The sequence below is a fragment of the Gouania willdenowi genome, unplaced genomic scaffold, assembly GCF_900634775.1.
Source record: "Gouania willdenowi unplaced genomic scaffold, fGouWil2.1 scaffold_32_arrow_ctg1, whole genome shotgun sequence".
Taxonomy (NCBI): domain Eukaryota; kingdom Metazoa; phylum Chordata; class Actinopteri; order Blenniiformes; family Gobiesocidae; genus Gouania; species Gouania willdenowi.
The window spans coordinates 1619392-1638467 of NW_021145091.1; the positions used below are offsets into that span (position 1 = coordinate 1619392).

Consider the following 19076-nt stretch of genomic DNA (forward strand, 5'->3'; position numbering starts at 1 on the left):
CAGTATCGTTTTCCTTTGTTCCACTATATTTCTTCTTCCTTCTTATTATTATTATTTATTTCATTTATTTAAATTTTTTAAAGGAAAATAAATTATTTAAGCAGGCATTGAACTATAATGTTTTTCTTCTTCCTTAGATAATAAATTATATTTTAAAAGGTATTAACTCTGATTTTAGTGAAAATGTTTTGATGAGATAAAGAAAGTCATTTTAAACTGTTAAATAATATCTACACACAATGATTTCTTACATCAAATGTTTATTAGATGAGATTAGATCCTTTATTCGTCCCACAAGAGGAAATTTACTTTTCAGGTTCATCCCCATCCAAGAAACATGAAAACACAATCACATATAACATGGAGGACAGGAGGTATATTTATATTTATAGTAAGACAGTTGAGCTTTGTTTTGTTTTTGTTTACATGTAAGCACACAAATATGTTACACATTTCATTACAGAATTATATTCTGGGTCTGAATTCTGGTTTTCAGATTAAGTTTGTTTTAAAATGTAAGGAAAAAAGTAAAGTTTTAATTATCTTTTTACCTTGTAAATTTAGATATTTAAAGCTGTTTTCACATTTTCTAAATTATATATATTATGAGGGCGACTGTGGCTCAGGTGGTAGAGGGTCGTCTTCTGATCGAGAGGTTGGGGGTTCAATCCCAGTACCTGACTATGTGTCGAAGTGTCCTTGGGCAAGACACTGAACCCTAAGTTGCTCCCAGTGGTCGACTAGCACCTTGAATGGCAGTCCTGTCCCACTGGTGTGTGAATGTGAGAGTGATTGGGTGAATGAGCTGAAATGTAAAGCGCTTTGAGACTGTTTCAGTGGTGATAAAGCGCTATATAAAATCAAGTCCATTTACTGTATGAGGCCATTATTGTAACAAAACTATTTGTGTGTGTGTGTAATACAAAAGTGTGTAGAATTAGGATTTATAAACATAGTTGTCTGTGTGTAATCTATTCTGTGTGTCTGTAATCACATCCGTATGCGTGTGTCATCAGACATTCTATTGGCTGTCTCTTAACATTTGTCTGCTCTAAACCTTTTATTAAAATCTTTCAAATTATTGGAATTTTCTCTTTTGAGTTACATCAGAATTGTTTTATCAAGTAGAACATGATTAATAATAACACTGCTTAATTTGAGCATCTTTAATCTCTCATTATTTAAGTTACAAGAGGGGGCTGAACATTTTAAGATACATTTTGGATTACAGCAGTTCATATTATGGAACTGCAGCAAAAATGAAGCAGAAAGCAGCTGATTTTATCATGAATTTACAACATTAAACAATGCGTCGAATAAATTTTTTGTAGTCAACATTCTCAATTATGTTAATGATTTTTGCATTATCGTTTATGTTACACACATTGTGGTTGGTGCTAATCTAAACACTCTATAATTAATTCTATTTTTATTTTTTTTAATTTATTCCAGCAAAATAAATCATGTTTAAAAGCATATTCTATAATTACACATTGTTGGATGAAATTACATTAATATAATTGAACTTTATGGTTAACGCTGTGTTGCTATGTTTATCCAGTAACGTAAGCATATCCTCATCTGTTATCTGCTAATGATGCCTTAGTCAATTAGTTTAGTGGGGGATAATCCACTAACATGCTTTAATGCACACATTAAACTGATAATAATAATAATAATAATAATAATAATAATAATAATAATAATAATAATATACAATATGATTATTTAAACGTCTTACTATTCAAAGCTCTAACTCCATTGGCTACAATAGTAAACTGATCACTTCCTGGAACTATTGAGGCTCCATGAGCCGCCATTGCTGTAAAAAAAAAAAAAAAACGATCCATTGTAGTGAACGTAGTCACTATTCTCTCTCTAAACGGCTCTGGACAGTTTGTGTACTATTTAAAATGTTGAAACTGTTATTTGAAAAATAATTATAAATGTATGTTTGAGTGAATTCTGATTTATTTATGTTTGGTTTTTGATTGTCAATGTTGTGTATTGTGTTTTTATCATTTTTTATTATAAAAAATTGAAAACATTACAAAACAGTCACATATTTACATGTGTACTATTAAAATATTTAATTAACATTGTATAGTCAGTTTACATTTAAATATCACTTCCCAGCAGCTCTGTCGTAAACAATCCGAGTGAAGGAAGTGACGTAGCCTACGTGCATGTGTTAAAATGGATCTGAAAGGATCAGTCCTGTTAAAGGATTAAACACACTAATTTTAATGCTTTATTAAGAAACAAGTATTTTAATATTCATATACAAACACCACACCGGTGTAGATCTTTCAAAATAAAATCAATACATTTTTAAGATCAATTTTAAAAGCAATAAAATATTGGGATTTTTTTTTATTTATAAAATCTAAATTTTTTGTATCAAATGTTTTCCAAATATCATCAAATTGCTACATACAAATTCCACATCCTTGTCCTTCAAAATAAAATCAAATGTAACCAAATGCTAATCAAAGCCAGGTATCACAGTGTGTGTGAGCAGCCAATCATCAACTCTTTCCTAAAACCTCTTCACCACAGAACAGGAAAAAAAGACGTGTTGTTGACTTTCATTATTAGTTTGACTAAACATGCAGCTGTAATCATCCATATTAAACCTAATCATTAAAAATATATTTACATGGATAAACATCATTCATTGTTTTAAAATTAATCTATTTCATTTTAGGAAATAAAGGAAATGATAAATATTTGTCCTAATTTTGATAATATCTGTTTTCTAATAGTTTGAAGATATTATTTGTCTCTTTACTTGAAGATGAAAACATTGTTTAATAAATAACAGTGTCTAAAAACAATAACTTCCAATGAACAGTTTATTGATCTTTGTGGATACTGATGAATACTGTAATATTCCTTTAATGAAATGAATCAAGGCAATAGGAATAGCCCTGACTACTAATGAATGTTGTTTCTGAGAACATTTATCTTTAAAATCACAATGATTGTAAATATTACCATTGTCATCCATTAAATGTATTATAGTCCCTTTTCAATCCAATCTTTAAAGAATAAAGTTTTCCTCTTGTATAAAAATACAGCTGTTATTCCAGATTGTAGCTTTATGTGGACTGAAGTGGTGCTTCTAAAGCATTTTATAATATAATAACACCTGCATATGATCATGTGATCACTTAAAGGATGAAAATCACAAGATGTTTTAATGTTTATACATGATGATCTTTTTAATGACGTCCTTTCTGTTGCAGACAAGGAGAGCTGAGGTAAAGGTAGCACTGCCTTGGGCCACAGTGTTTTAAGTGGGAGCCTCTGTCATCATCAACATCTGTGACAAACACCTACAACATGAGACATGTCCCCAGATAAATGATGGACAATTGGTTGATATGAAATATTGACAAATAATATTTTGTCAAAATTCTTGTTAGTTTTCATTTGTAATTTCTGGTTGATTAAAACTAGCATTAGGAGGCCACAGTGCAGGGAGAGATGCTGGTATGGAGGTGATGACATCATTCTGAAGGTAGAAATCAACGTTAAAACAGGACAAAGTCATGTTAAAAAAGGACATGTTTTTCTTCCCAGAACGCATCATGTCACTAAAATCTCACTCTTGACATTTTCTGAAACTTGGCAGCCTGTGAATACTGGTGGATTTATTTAATAAATATCATTCTGGATGATCAAACCTCCATGGAGGTTCAGAGAGGGATTTGAAACTGAAGGAGCCACTGGGAGAATGTAGAAAGTTCTTCTGATCTAGACCTCATCATTTCCTCGTCTCCACAGACAACAGACAGAATAAAGCTCAGTCAGCATTAGACGATGTGATGTAAACTTTCACTGTCATTTATTGAAGTGTATATAATGATTTAATATTCTGTAAACCTTGAGTTTTTTTCTTTCTTTTTAATTTCTAGATGTTTCTCATTGTTTCAATGAATGACAGATTTTAAGAAGGTATACATGAGATTTTTCAAGGACAGATTGTAATAAGACATGATAAAGGGGAGTGACTTCAGTCTTCAAATATTTGTTATAAAGATACATTTAGTTTTAAACCTTATGGACAATTACAACTTATTTATTTACTATATTATATTTTGCCGTTACAAAGTAGACTCACGAAAACATTGAGTACTTTGTGTATGTTGAGGTCAGTCCAAATGTCCTCTTTTTAAAAGTCAAAATATGCTAACTGCTCCAGTTCTCTCTCAGGATGGACTTTCAGGACTTCTGTTACTTCTTCACAGACGTGGTGGTTTGTCGCCTGGTGGAAAAAACTCAGCTGTGGCTGCGCCGTCACTGGAAAGAAACCCAGTGCTTTGGAGAGTGGACTCCAGCTCCCAGAGACCCTGGAGCAGCTCCAGGGGCCACCCGTCACATGACCTGTGCACTCAGTGTGGATAATAAAAGCAAACCAACACCTGTGGGGACACAGCAGCGAGGGAACAGGAAGGAAGCTCACCTCAGAGAGAGTCAACTGGGAGGAGCTAAACTGGTTAAAACTTACAAATTAGAGCAGCCAAAACAGACAGAAAAAGTGGTAAAAATGTTTCAAAGTGTTAATATTGGAACAATTGGTTTAAACTGGCAAATGATGGGCATGACAAATCATGAATGTGGTTAAATTGAAGAAAAAAAAAATGAGCATGAAATGTGGTGAAAAGAGGTTAAAATTGACAATAATGGATCAACATATGCAACATTAGGTGGTAAAAATGGTGGAAAGGGTTTATAAGTGCTGAAAACGTCTTGAAAGTGGAAAAAATGTACAGAAAAGACATTGAAATTTGATAGAGAAGTGTCAGAAATGGGAGCAATGTAGCAAAAATGCATTAAAAGAAGCAAAACTATGGCAAGAAAAAGTGATGAAAACGGGTTAAAATATGGTGAGTTTGGTGTAGTTGCAGAAAAAAAGTGTAAAAATATAAGCAAAAATGGGCTCAAATTGTTCAGAAAATATTCTGTCGACCACTTCCCAGTGTCTCAGTTGAGAACCCCTGGCATCTCAAGGGTTTTTCTGTCTTTTTTTTAAGTTGGTACATTTAGCATCTCCTGTGGTTCTAATCAGGAACTGCTGCACTAAGGAGACTTGGTAAGTTTAACTCTCAAATACGGTACTTTCCAATCCTGGTGCTCTTTTGATTCCACTCTGCATTGTCTGCTCTTTCTTTATATTTGTCACTTTGCTCTGACATCTTCAGGATGTGCTTCTCACACAGGAAGTTCTCCAGCCTCTGGTCCTGGTGATGGAAGTACCAGTCCTCCACTACGTCCTCGTACTGCTCCAGCATGGTCTCACACTGAACACACACCCACACACACAACTGCATTAGTAAACACATGTTATTTAGAACACTAAACTATTACCTATTATGAATGACTCTTGTGTTGATTTAACTTTTAACAAAAACAAATAAATGTCGTCTAAAAGTTTTAAATGATCAGGTCCACCTGTTTCTTCATGTCGGTGACCTCTGCAGACGGTTCGTCCCACAGCTCGTACGGCATTCCCAGGTCCACTTTCACTTATTACCCACCAGGTTTTTTAGTGTGGTAATGGTCTGACTGGTTCCCTGTAGTCACACCAACAAAACACTGACTTCCTGCTTTAAAGGGATCGTCCACTTTTTTTTTTTTTTACAAGTTTGGTCTAAAATGATTGAAATGTACTATTAGAAGATCTATACCAAACAAAACTTATTATTATGCACCAAATTTATTTTATTAACTTTTAAAAATGGGACTATTTTACCGTTTAAGAACCTGTGTTCCACCATCTTGAAATCAGGTGATTGATGATGTCACACGGCCCCACTGCCTGTAAACATCCTATTGGAGTGAAGCATTCAGCCTGCTTTTTAGATCATTGAGCAGCTTTTTCAAAAAATGCCAACTCATGCTGCTTTTAGTTTCTCTAAATCAGGGGTCACCAACATGGGGAGCCCACATGGACCATAAGAAAATAAAAAACCCATAATTAAACAAAAATGGATGAAAAAAAAAGAAAGATACAATTAAAAGGAAGATATAAGTTGTACTGTGAGGAAACAAAATAAATACCAATAAAAAAGAAAACTATAATTAAACAAAAATCTATGTTTAAAATAATGAGTAAAATACAATTAAAAGGTAGATATTAGTTGTAGTGACATGGATTATTCTGACTGCTCCTTTTTAATTATTCATGTCATATAAAGATGTATGAGAGCAGCATTAATGTCACTATATTTACCCTCAGAGATCAATGATTTACTGAATCTGATCAGGTTTATTGATTAAGTTTTGATCAAATTAATTTAAATTAACCTCATTTAAAAGATCCTGATGACATCATTCCAGACCGTAATGATTAAACAAAAATAAATGTGCAAACATCACGTGTAAGAAGTGTTTTTTCACCACTAGAAGCTAGAATAATTATCAATAATCTATGATGTTTCAGACTCTACAATCACTGGTATTGATGATCTCGTCCACAACAACAGAACAACTTTATCCAGATGTTCTGTAGCTCTGATGAGATGTTTAAACACTCTGAGCAGGTGAAGCTGATTAATGCTGAGTCATGTTTTCACAGAGCACAGTAGCACTACAAACAAACGGAGCTTTATAGACACATTAAAGTTAAACAGACACTGGTGTCTCTGATTTAGGAGTCAGTGATGATTTGTGTAGTTTTTTACCAGGTTAGACGGTGTTTGAAACAGACAAGGATGAGAGTGAGAAGAACATTTCCACATAAATAAACATCCTTTCCCTCACGGCAGGGCCAGATTAACACCGCTGTACCCTGGGCAACAATATTCAAGGGCCCCATCATCACGACCCCAGGATTACTATAATATGGCAAAAGAATAAATAAATTCCAGTAATATACATACATTTACTCACTACACCAATATCTAACTGTCATCATGTGCATTATGACGTACAGATGTGCAAATGCTCATAGAAATACAAATGTACCACTATGTCATCTATCAAAGCCCCTCACTCACATATGATGCTATGAAAATAAAACACATCAGCATCAGTTTAATCTGGCAAAACATAAACATCTGGAAACCTGACAATTTCTCTCAAAGAAATGCTGATCTGGCAAAATACACTGGAGTGAAAAAATGACCTATATTCAGTTTATGCTTCTTTATATGTTCTGTGTTTCTGATCTCCTTCTCCTTTTTTAGTTTCTGTTTAGTGCTCCCACTGAGCTGCCTCTACATGTTTGTATTTTTTAGTTGTGTAGATCAGTGGTTCCCAGACTTTTAGTGCCCATGGTACACCAACGAACAAGTATAAATCTGTAGCCACACCTATTGTGTAAAATAGCCTTTATAACACGTGTTATCACTCATATCATGTACAATATCTGTAAATATGCATAATTATTTATGAAAGCCAAATAAAAAAACAATAATTAAACAAATAATGTTTGGTTAGGCATAGATCTTCTAATAATTACATTTCAAAGGTTTTAGGCCAAACTTGTAAAACCAGTGGAGGATCGTTTAAAGGTAACAATGAGGCGGTGGACTGACCTTGGCGTAGCGTAGACTTCCAGGCCTCTATGCGTGAACGCTGTACTGCAGGATGCGTTCACAGATGTTGTCCACGGCCTCAGTCAAACGGGTCTCCCTAAACATCAACACACAGATCATCAACTACCCACGATGCAATGCTTTAAAATCCTAAGCATTCTAAAGCTATTTAAGGATAATTATGGTTGATGAGTGTGTTGTTCTTACAACGTGTACTATTTAATATTGCGTCTATTCTTGCCCGTGTCCAGCACCTCCCCCAACTCCAGCACCTCCTTGGACCGACCTGTCCTCTCCAGCGCCTCCTGCAGCTCCACCGTCAAGAACTTACACACTAGAGGATGAAGAAGATCCATTAACAGCTGCTCTTTTTTCTTTGAACTTTATTAATAAATAGCTTTATCATTACTGTTCTAAAATAACATTTGTGATTGCAAACTTTATTTTTATGAGATTTGAAGAAAAGCCAAAATGTTTCTTTTTTAAAAGGTTACACTTTATTTCTATTTTTAATTGCCACAATAAGGGCATTCTGCAACTGCACCAAACTTGCCATATTTTAACCTATTCTCATCACTATTTCTTGCCATATTTTTTGCTCCTTTTAGTGCATTTTTTGCTACATTTCTGTCACTTCTCCAACAAATTTTTATTACCTTTTCTGCACATTTTTTCCATGCTGAAGACATTTTCAGCACTTATAAACCTTTTCCACCACTTTTTCCACCTAATGTTGCATATGTTGACCCATTATTGTCACTTTTAACCTCTTTTCACCATATTTCATACTTATTTTGCCATTTTAACCACATTCACCATTTGTCATGCCTATTATTTGCCAGTTTAAACTCATTGTTCCAATATTGACAATTGAGTCATGTATTATTATTTTTTTTTTTAACCACTTTTTCCGTCCGTTTTTGGTCACTTTAATTTGCAACCCCTCCCCCCTCTCTTTTTCCCCTTCTTTTCTTTTACTTTTCTCTAATTTGCAACTTTTAACAATTTTCTGTGTTTTTTTAAAATCCCATTTTACCACCTTTTCCACCGTTTTGTGGTCACTTTTTAATGCATTTTTATTTCTGATTAAAACAAGGATTTAAATTTTTAAGATGCGAATAATAATAGAACTTCCTGGATAACACTGGATATTATTTAAATAAATAAATGTGGTTATCACAGACTCATTCATTTTACAATTAATAACAAGAAGAAGAAAAAAAGAAGTATTATATTTACTATCAACATCTTAGTGGCAGATACCATAGCACACCTTCAGAGGTGAGTGCATTCCCTGTTGCTTTATCAGTATAAATAGATTTTTATCATTATGTTTGGATATGATTATTACACATGTTATAAACACGTAATGACTCATTACTCTCTGTTGATACACAGTAGTAGAGCCTGATTAAAATAATCCTACCTTCACATTTGTTGATAAGTCTATCTCCTTCCTCCACACTGACTCCACTATAAACACCAAACAGCTGTAAAACCATAAAAAGCTTCATTATTTACACTCATTATTTCATCCTAAACTCTGGGTGACGTCAGGAAGGTCTGGAAGACAACGGCCACATCGGCATGATCGGAGCATGCGCAGTGAAACGTTACAGGCATGGCTAGTCGAGCATCGATCAGAACAGGGAGCGAGAGAGGATGTTCAACAGGATTTAACTTAAACTTACACATATAAAACACACATACCGGTACATATCTACGCTTATACTTGTTTTTGAGTTGTTTACTATTCCCCGTTTTACTTTTGTTGTTCTTTTAGCTTTTGACGGTGTATTTATTGTTTTTTCCCCTCATTTTGTTGTTTTTTGATTCATTTATTTCTTTGTGTTTTACATTACTTTCATTGTCTTGTTCTCCAAAAGTTTTTATTTGGCATTGTTTTTGGGTTATGTATTTTTAACCCTAACCCAGGCAGGTATCTGAGGGTATGATGTACTTAAATCCTCTCTTTATGGTCATGAACACGCTGCATGATAACTTTACAGAGAGAGCACACACGGAGAACATCTACACCCGAACTGACCGGAAACACTACATTACCCACACGTAAACAACCCGGTTATGCCGCCACCTCCCACAATGCAACACCTCTCTTAAAGAGACAGGCCGTGCCTGTAACACCTGTCATTAACTCCAGGTTTGATGTTATATTTTCAGTAATAATATTAATATTTTATAAATATATGATAATAATGGAATATTATTGCTGTCATTTTATTTGTTTTTTATTTACTCCATTTTTCATCAGGAATTGAGGCCATTTTTGTTTTCACATAATTTTAATATTATTTTAGTGTTTATTTTAATGTTTTAGTGTTTTGTTAGTCTAACTCATTAATTTAATAAGTGTTTTTAGTTTTCTATATTCTACCTAATTTGTAAAGTAATTTAAAAAAAATGAAAATTCCCACATATGAATTAAAAATCTTTCAACTATCTATGCTTTTGCTATTCCAGGCCACACGAGGGCGCCAGAGCCCATTGCATTATTTTAATAAGTTTTAAAAAGTCTTTAAAGGTACACCACTCATAGGTCGCCAGTCCACCTCAGGGTTAACACACAAAGACACACATTCTTACATTCAATTTAAAGATTAAAACAGTTGTTTTTTTTTGTAATATTTGTATTTTCATCCCCATGGAGAAATTCAGTTTTCCATACATGAACAAAAAGAAACAGAGGAAAAATAAATCTTGTATTATCTGTTCCTAATAACAACTTAAAAATTAAATCAATTAGATTCCACAACATTCCACCTTAACTCATCACCAGGTCACAAATCATAACAAAAACACCATCATTTCTCTTACAGTTCTACAGTTATATTCATGTGTTTCCAATTTTTTTTCATAACCTCTGAGAATTTTGTCTTTGTACATTTTCTTAAATTTGTAAAAACTTATACAACGTTTAAATTCCACAGTTTAACTCCATAAACAGACAGAGATTTCTGTTTTAATGATGTCCATACAAACATATTCCAGAAGTTATATTTTCTTCTATGGCAAACGTCATGTGCAACATTGTCTAGAAATTTGTTTTTTGTTTAGCTTTCCACATAATAATCAGAATTTCTAATTCGACATGATCCTTAAATTTAAGTAGTTTATTATCCATAAATATATGATTGGTGTGCTCTCTGTGACCTTTCTTACTGATGATTCTAATGTGGTAATGATATATGTGTTACACCAGACTTCAGTACAATAACTGAAATATGAGAGAATAGGGATGTAACGATTAATCGTAAGGCAGTTAAAAATCGATTCATAGGTATCACGGTTGATATCGATTTTTTGAAAATTGAATCGCAGTAATTTTTTTAACCAGCAGAGGGCGCTATCCACAAGTGTAGGCGGCGGGCGGAGTCTGCTAATACTTTCTTTCTGGCCGCCTTCTACTCTTAAATATGTTAATAAATGATTCATTACCCCTTTAGCACCGACAGAATATCTGTAATATTACTTGAATATCTGTTAAAGTCACGTTTTTCTATTAGCTCTGTCTACTAGCATAGCTTCTCTTCTTCACTGCAAGATATCTGCATGCCAACCGACCACTGGGTTACCAGCGCCCTCTGCTGGTCCAAACAAATATGACGTAAATCAGTGCAATGACGTTTTTTTTTTTTTTAAAGTCCAATTGTTAAGGCACAAAATACATTTTCAGTTTCACTTTTAAAAAGAAAAATAACTATTTATGCAGTTTTGCATTGTTTATTATAGAACCAGAATTTAAATTAATAGGCTTCATTTTCATTTGTATTATTCCTTTATTTATTTCATTCAAGATTTATTTTTAGTTAAATTGCATTGTTTTGAATAGTTTATCAAGGGATTCTTTTGACAATGAAAAATAAAAGGAAAATAGTACAGCATTTTCTAGTTTTTTTCCCAAAAAAAAAATTAGTCTACAGTCCCATTTTGTAAAATAAATCGTGAGAGAATCGTATCGTGAACCCAGTATCGTGAATCGAATCGTATCGGGAGTTGAGTGAATCGTTACATCCCTATGAGAGAATCATCAAGGAATAAATCCTCCTCAACAAGCTGCAATCAAACACATCTCTAACTTTATATAAAATGACAATACTTTTGCTGACCTTTCTTTGTACATAATCAATATGAGCTTTCCAATTAAATTTTTCGTCTAAAACAACACAAAGAAACTTAACTTCCTTGACTTTTAAAGGAAAAACGTAATGAACCTAACCCTATAATTTATGCACCATGGAAAAGATTACAGTCAGACTATGGTCGAAGTTAGGAAAATATGGGAGCCAATTTAGCCAAAAATGTAATGGGCCCTATATCACTGTAAACCCAAATAAGTTACTATAACTCAAAAAATTTGAGCAATCGATTACCTCAATTTTTATTTTTTTTTAAAATTGATTAACTTCAAAGTCAAAATTTTCCAGAACTTAAAAGGTTGGATGACTGTCTACTTGTACTTTTTGATAATAGTTAAATTAAAGTGCTGTATGGATGAAGTTGAACGTTCGGGCTTACAGCGTAGACTCTTCTATTTAGATGTGTGTTATTTATTTATTCATTATTTTTGCTTGATGTACTGTATGATTTTTTTTGTGTGTGTTTACTTTTATTAATCTAATTTATTTGTATCTATCCTGTCTTTATGTGCGGTGAAATGATGAAGATGAAGCAACAATTAAATGTAAAAAACAAACCCCTATTTTATGTAATTAAACATTTTAAAGAAGTTACCACACACGTTAGTTTGGGTGTGGCCTCAGCTCCGCGGGCCCTGTACAGGGTTAACCTGGAACTGCACCTTTTTGTTCTGTTTAGCTGACTCGTCAGGTCCAACTTTCAGTTCTTACTTTGTCAATCGTTACCTTGTCTTTCTTTGTTTTTTTGTTAGTTTTGGGACATGGGATTTAGGGCTTTGTTGATAGCTCCTTTTTCCTCAGGAAACAGTGGAAACCCAGCAATCCTGGCACTGCATAAATAAAAACGTTAAAATTGTATATCCTGGTTTTCCCGTATCCTTTATAAATATGTTCATTCCTTTCGGGTCATAACAGTGACCAACACATAAGACTGGTCTAAGCGCTAATGCTAACCACTTTATGAAAAGAAGAAACTATTTTAACTAGTTTAATTATAGTAAATCAGTGAGATATTTATCAACCATAACTTTATGTAACTCTATCAGATATAAAATAAACTGGATTCAGCAGCAATAAAAACACTGTTGTAGTTATTTTTGCTTTTCATGTGCTTTTTATTTGTTTCTAAAATAATCATTATAAATGAGGAAATAAATAGATGATATACAATATTACTAATGCAGTGATCCATATGTACAAACATGTTTCATAAAATATCAGCTCTATGAGTCAGCAGATATTGTAGCTTTTTATAATGAATAAATGTTATTAATGAATCACATTCTGGTGATGATTTATTCAATTTAATTTGTGTTTGTAAGGAACCTGTTTACACTTTAAGGTGAGAATTGTTTTATTCATTTATTTATTGTTTTTATTTATCGTAATTTGACCCAAGCCAAATGTAAAAAAAATTGTAGCAACATAGAGTAAATAATTGTACAATTTATCATCCAATTAGTCAGTTAATCGTTTCAATAATCAATGACTAGTCGACTATTAAAATAGTCATTAGTTGCAGCCCTAGACTCTACACCATGGCACTAGCATTGAGATGCAGAAAGCAAAAGTAACCAATAAATAATGTAAATACAGTACACTGACTAAAATGAAATATATATGATAAAATAACTAATAACTTTCATGTTTTTCATGATGTAGGCTGTCAATCACTGAAGCCTCTGAGTTTCCTGGTTTTACTCCTTGGCCATGTTTGCACTTTTTTATTTATGTTCATTTATTTTACTTTGAAATGTGATCAGCAAAGTCTTGTTTTAAGATTCACTAGGATTTAACTTCAGTGAAAACAATTGATATCATTTATTTTAATTGTATTTTTCTGTGTTTGTTAAACCGTATTTCAAAATTGTGCCTTTTTGTAAGACTCTACATTTAATTATCATTAATAGATGGCTTATAATATCACATAAGTCATTATTTCACAATTCCTCTCAACTTTTAACTTTTTTTTTTTTTTTTTTTACAAAAACACGGTGGGCTTCACTACCCCCAGACTTAGCACATATTCTGGGGCAAACCCTGGGTCAGGACCCAAAAGTGGGTCGTGAACAGCTGGTCAAAATAAATAAATACGTAAGTTAATGTCTCTCATGATGGACTTGTCTTTTATTTTTGAAAAAAACTTTTCTTTTGATAGGCATGCTGTGAAATGCATGTTGCACAAGAAAATATATAGATTTATATTTTTTTAAAAATTATATATGTGTGTTGTCGACAGTTATTTTTGAAAGACTAAATTTGGTTGGTTGAGTTCTAAAAAAAGTGGGTCGTGATTTAATGACTGTGGCAAAATGTGGGTCACAGGGTGAGACCAGTGGAGAACCTGGTTTACAGGATAATAGATGAAATTACTATTAATTACAGTATTGGTTATTTACAAACTTTAAATAAAATATTAATAAAATAAATAAAAAATAAACAGTATTTTTGTTAATAGTTCTTCTGTAGTACTTAAGATAAAGTATGTTCTTAACTATATGTGCTGTAGTAAATAGAGAGCCCTAATAAAGACTGTCCACAGGGTTATTGGTGTTATTGTTGACGCTTCCTTTGGGGGTGTGACTTTGTAGACGGTCCCTGCCCACTCCTTAGCTCATTAACATAAAGTGTGTTTTTCTGTAGTTTGTTCTCTGTGTTCCACTGAGTACACACAGGTTGTTCCACCTTTACATCGTCACATATTGATAGAGAAATGTGAGTGTGAATGAAGTGGGTCACCAGTTAAACTAGTCTCCAGTGTGTGTGTAACAGCGGATGAATGTGGTGAGTGAGTGAGTGAATGAATGGAAACACACGGAGTGTTCTAACCTCTTCCTTCACAGAGCACACATCTGAAAACTCCTCCGTTTCTTCTTCTCCGCTTTTCTCCATCTTTGGAGCAAACATTCCGTCCCACACATGGTCGGGATGACGAAGCTCCTCCAGCACAGCTTTCCTCCTGCAGCCTTCATCATCATCATCATCATCACTGTCCGTCTTACTCATACTCAGCTTCACTTCCCTCAATAATATTTGTTCCTTTTCTTCTTCTTCTTCTAGTTTAACGGTAGTCATCATCCAGCTCTGTCCGTCCTCCATTTCACTGCTTTGTTCCTGACTCTAGCTGGTTGCCAGATACAACCGATTATTCCCCGCATGAAATATGTTGAATATCCACAGAAACGCCCCAAAAACCATCCGTTCATCATCCAAATAAAACATAAATATCACCTTTAACCAACGTTAAACTGTTTGATCACTAAGTTAGTTATTTTATAATCTCACAATCAGCGGGAAAATACTCAACCTGGCAACCACTCAACTTTTGTGCTGACGTCACAACCAACTTTTTATAAACTTTATGACAAACCAGTCAGAATAAATGTGATTATTGGTGATTTAAGAGTGAATAAAGTAGTTACAGCCTGAAGGATTTGGTCTGTGGATGATTTAATGGATTTTAGAAGAAATTTGTTGGGAAGTAATTAAATTATGATTAAATTATGATTGGTTTGTTCTCTAAAACAATAGATATTGTGGATAAATATTATACAAGCAGTGAAAGTAAAGTCACTGTAGATCAAATTAAATCCACAGTTGCTTTTATCTTATTTTAAAAAAAAAAAATGTTCTTTTTGTTTTTTTTAAGGAAAATAAATTATTTAAGCAGGCATTGAACCATGATGTTTTTCTTCTAACTTTGAAAATAAATTATATTTTAAAAGCTATTCTACGATGGAGCATTGTAGTCAGTAAAAAAAAAAAAACAGTTTTCCGTAAAAAAAATTTTTTTTTTAAAATCCTTTTTCCGAATTAATTTTTTTTTTTTTCCGTTTTCCGAATAAAAAATTTTTTTTATCCGTTTTCCGAATTAATTTTGTTTTGAGTGTCTGTGAAAAGCACCAAATAAAATCCAATGCATCATTAATATTATTATTATTATCCAAAGGTATCCGTGAATTTGCCGTAGTACTGTAGTTGTTAATGAATTCAACCAGGACTCTAAGCTATGCTTTATGACGACTGTGTCCTCTTGAACTAAAGTATCATCTTTACCTGTCCGTCACTCATGTTAAAGTTGTGCCAACTAGCAAACAAATCATTAATATCTTTATATTTTAATTCGAAAAGTAAAAATCAATAAATGGATGAATATCCAGCACTGTGGATGACACCATTGTGATGAACTCTGACCCGAAACCAGTCTCTGTATTAAAAAAAACAAAACATTACGAGATAATCCCCACAAGAAAAAAAAAATTAATTCGTTAAACGGATTTAAAAAAAAATAATAATTAATTCGGAAATGGATTAAAAAAAAAAAATATTCATTTGGAAAACGGATGAAAAAATAATAATAATTCGGAAAACGGATTTAAAAAAAATATATATTAATTCGGAAAACGGGTTTTAAGAAAAATTATAATTCGGAAAACGGATTTTTAAAAAAAATTAATTCGGAAACGGATTTTTTAAAAAAAATATTAATTTGGAAAACGGATTAAAAATTAATAAATTTGGAAAACGGATTTTTAAAAAAATTAATTCGAAAAACGGATTTAAAAAAAATAAATAATTTGGAAAACGGATTTTAATTCGGAAAATGGATTAAAAAAAAAAAATTAATTCGGAAAACAGATTTTTAAAAAATTTTTTTTTTTTTTTTTTTCAAAAATATATAAATCTATATCATGTGCAACATGCATTTCGCAGAATGCCTGTCAAAAATGTTTCTTTCAAATTAAGAAACAAGTCCAAATGAGAGACATTAGGTATTTATTTCTTTTTGACTAGCTGTCTGCGACCCAACCAGTACAGGTTCAAGACCTACTTTGAGCTCCGACCCACCAGTTGAGAACAGCGGACGTAGATTACCCAGTGTTTACCAGTTATATAAATAAATAGATTTTTCAAGCCTTTTTCTTTACCTACAAACTTTTTCAAAATAAAATAGTACCATGCTGACTTTGTGATAAATAGTAAATAACACTGTTTAAATAAATCCAGTGATGTTTGGTTGAACCTGAGGAATTATTTACATTTTATTGACAGATATTTTAACTTATTTTGAAAAACAACAGGTTTTGCCGCTGGGTGGCGCTGCTTTATATACTTGGGTTGGACGGACACTCCTCCGTTTCTTCTTCTCCGCTTTTCTCCAAGTTTGGAGCAAACATTCCATCCCACAGGTGGTCGTGATGACGTAGCTCAGCCTTCATCATCATCGTCATCATCATCATCATCATCATCACTGTCCGTCTCACTCAGCTTCACTTCCCTCCATAACATTTCTTCTTTTTCTTCTTCTTCTTCTAGTTTAACGGTAGTCATCATCCAGCTCTGTCCGTCCTCCATTTCACTGCTTTGTTCCTGACTCTAGCTGGTTGCCAGATACAAACGACGATTCCCCGCATGAAATATGTTGAATATCCACAGAAATGCCCCAAAAACCATCCGTTCATCATCCAAATAAAACATAAATATCATCTTTAACCAACGTTAAACTGCTTAATCACTAAGTTAGTTATTTTATAATCTCACAATCAGCGGGAAAATACTCAACCTGGCAACCACTCAACTTTTAGGTGACGTCACAACCAACTTTTTTTATAAACTTTATGACAAACCAGTCAGAATAAATGTGTTTAATGGTGATTTAAGAGTGAATAAAGTAGTTACAGCCTGAAGGATTTGGTCTGTGGATGATTTAATGGATCCAGAGGAAATTTGAGTAGAAATAATTTTATGATTAAATTATGATGGTTTGTTCTTTGAAACAATTTGTTTAAAAAAATGTTGTTTTTTTGTTTGTTTTTTTTTTTTTTTTTAAGAAAAAAAAAATTATTTAAGCATTGAACCATAATGTTTTTCTTCCTCTTCCTTTGAAAATAAATTATATTTTAAAAGTTATTAACTCTGATTTTAGTAAAAATATTCTGATGATATATTTGTGTTTGCTGAAGGCTAAAGAAAGTCATTTTAAAATGTTAAATAATATCTACACATGTAATGATTTCTTACATCAAATGTTTAACATTTATTTGGGTAACTGTTTGTTTTGTGATATTTATATTCATAGTTGAGCTTTGTTTTTTTTTGTGTTTTTGTACATATAAATACACAATTATGTTATGGATTTCATTACAGGATTATATTTTGGTTCTGGATTCTGGTTTTCAGATTAAGTTTGAAATGTAAGGAAAAAAGTTATTTTTTGGTAAAACACAAATGTAGATATTTCAAAATGAAGCTGTTTTCACATTTTATAAATGAGTTGAAAATATTTATAAACAATGTAAAATGTGTCTCCTCTAAACCTTTTGTTAAATTAATTATTTTAGTTTATTAAACGTTCTGTTTATTTAATTATTGTTAATGTTGTGTATTGTCTTTTGATCAGTTTGTACAGTCTACATTAATATACAAACATCACACCAACCCACATATCCAAGCAGCAATATTATTATTATTATTATTATTATTATTATTATTATTATTATTATTATTAAAGGGTACATTGCAACTTTGGACAATCTGATACCGCTTCTGTTTTGTAATGTTTCAATGACTTCAATAAATTTTTAAGATCAATTTTAAAAGCTTTAAAATTTGGGATATTTGAAAAATCTACATTTATTTTTTCTAAATATTATCAAATTGCTACATACAAATTCCACATCCTTGTCCTTCAAAATAAAAGCAAATGTAACCAAATGCTAATCAAAGCCAGGTATTACAGTGTGTGTGAGCAGCCAATCATCAACTCTTTCCTAAAACCTCTTCACCACAGAACAGGAAAAAAAGACGTGTTGTTGACTTTCATTATTAGTTTGACTAAACATGCAGCTGTAATCATCCATATTAAACCTATAATCATTAAAAATATATTTACATGGATAAATATCATTCATTGTTTTAAAATTAATCTATTTCATTTTAGGAAATAAAGGAAATGATAAATATTTGTCCTAATTTTGATAGAATCTGTTTTCTAATAGTTTGAAGATATTATTTGTCTCTTTACTTGAAGATGAAAACATTGTTTAATAAATAACAGTGTCTAAAAACAATAACTTCCAATGAACAGTTTATTGATCTTTGTGGATACTGATGAATACTGTAATATTCCTTTAATGAAATGAATCAAGGCAATAGGAATAGCCCTGACTACTAATGAATGTTGTTTCTGAGAACATTTATCTTTAAAATCACAATGATTGTAAATATTACCATTGTCATCCATTAAATGTATTATCGTCCCTTTTCAATCCAATCTTTAAAGAATAAAGTTTTCCTCTTGTATAAAATACAGCTGTTATTCCAGATTGTAGCTTTATGTGGACTGAAGTGGTGCTTCTAAAGCATTTTATAATAT

General features: G+C 32.3%; 1 pseudogene; it reads right to left on the reverse strand.

Annotated features, from left to right (window-relative positions):
• Window positions 1-5028: 5028 nt before the first annotated feature.
• LOC114459557 (protein canopy 4-like) overlaps window positions 5029-19076 on the reverse strand; it is a 58379-nt pseudogene continuing 44331 nt past the window's right edge.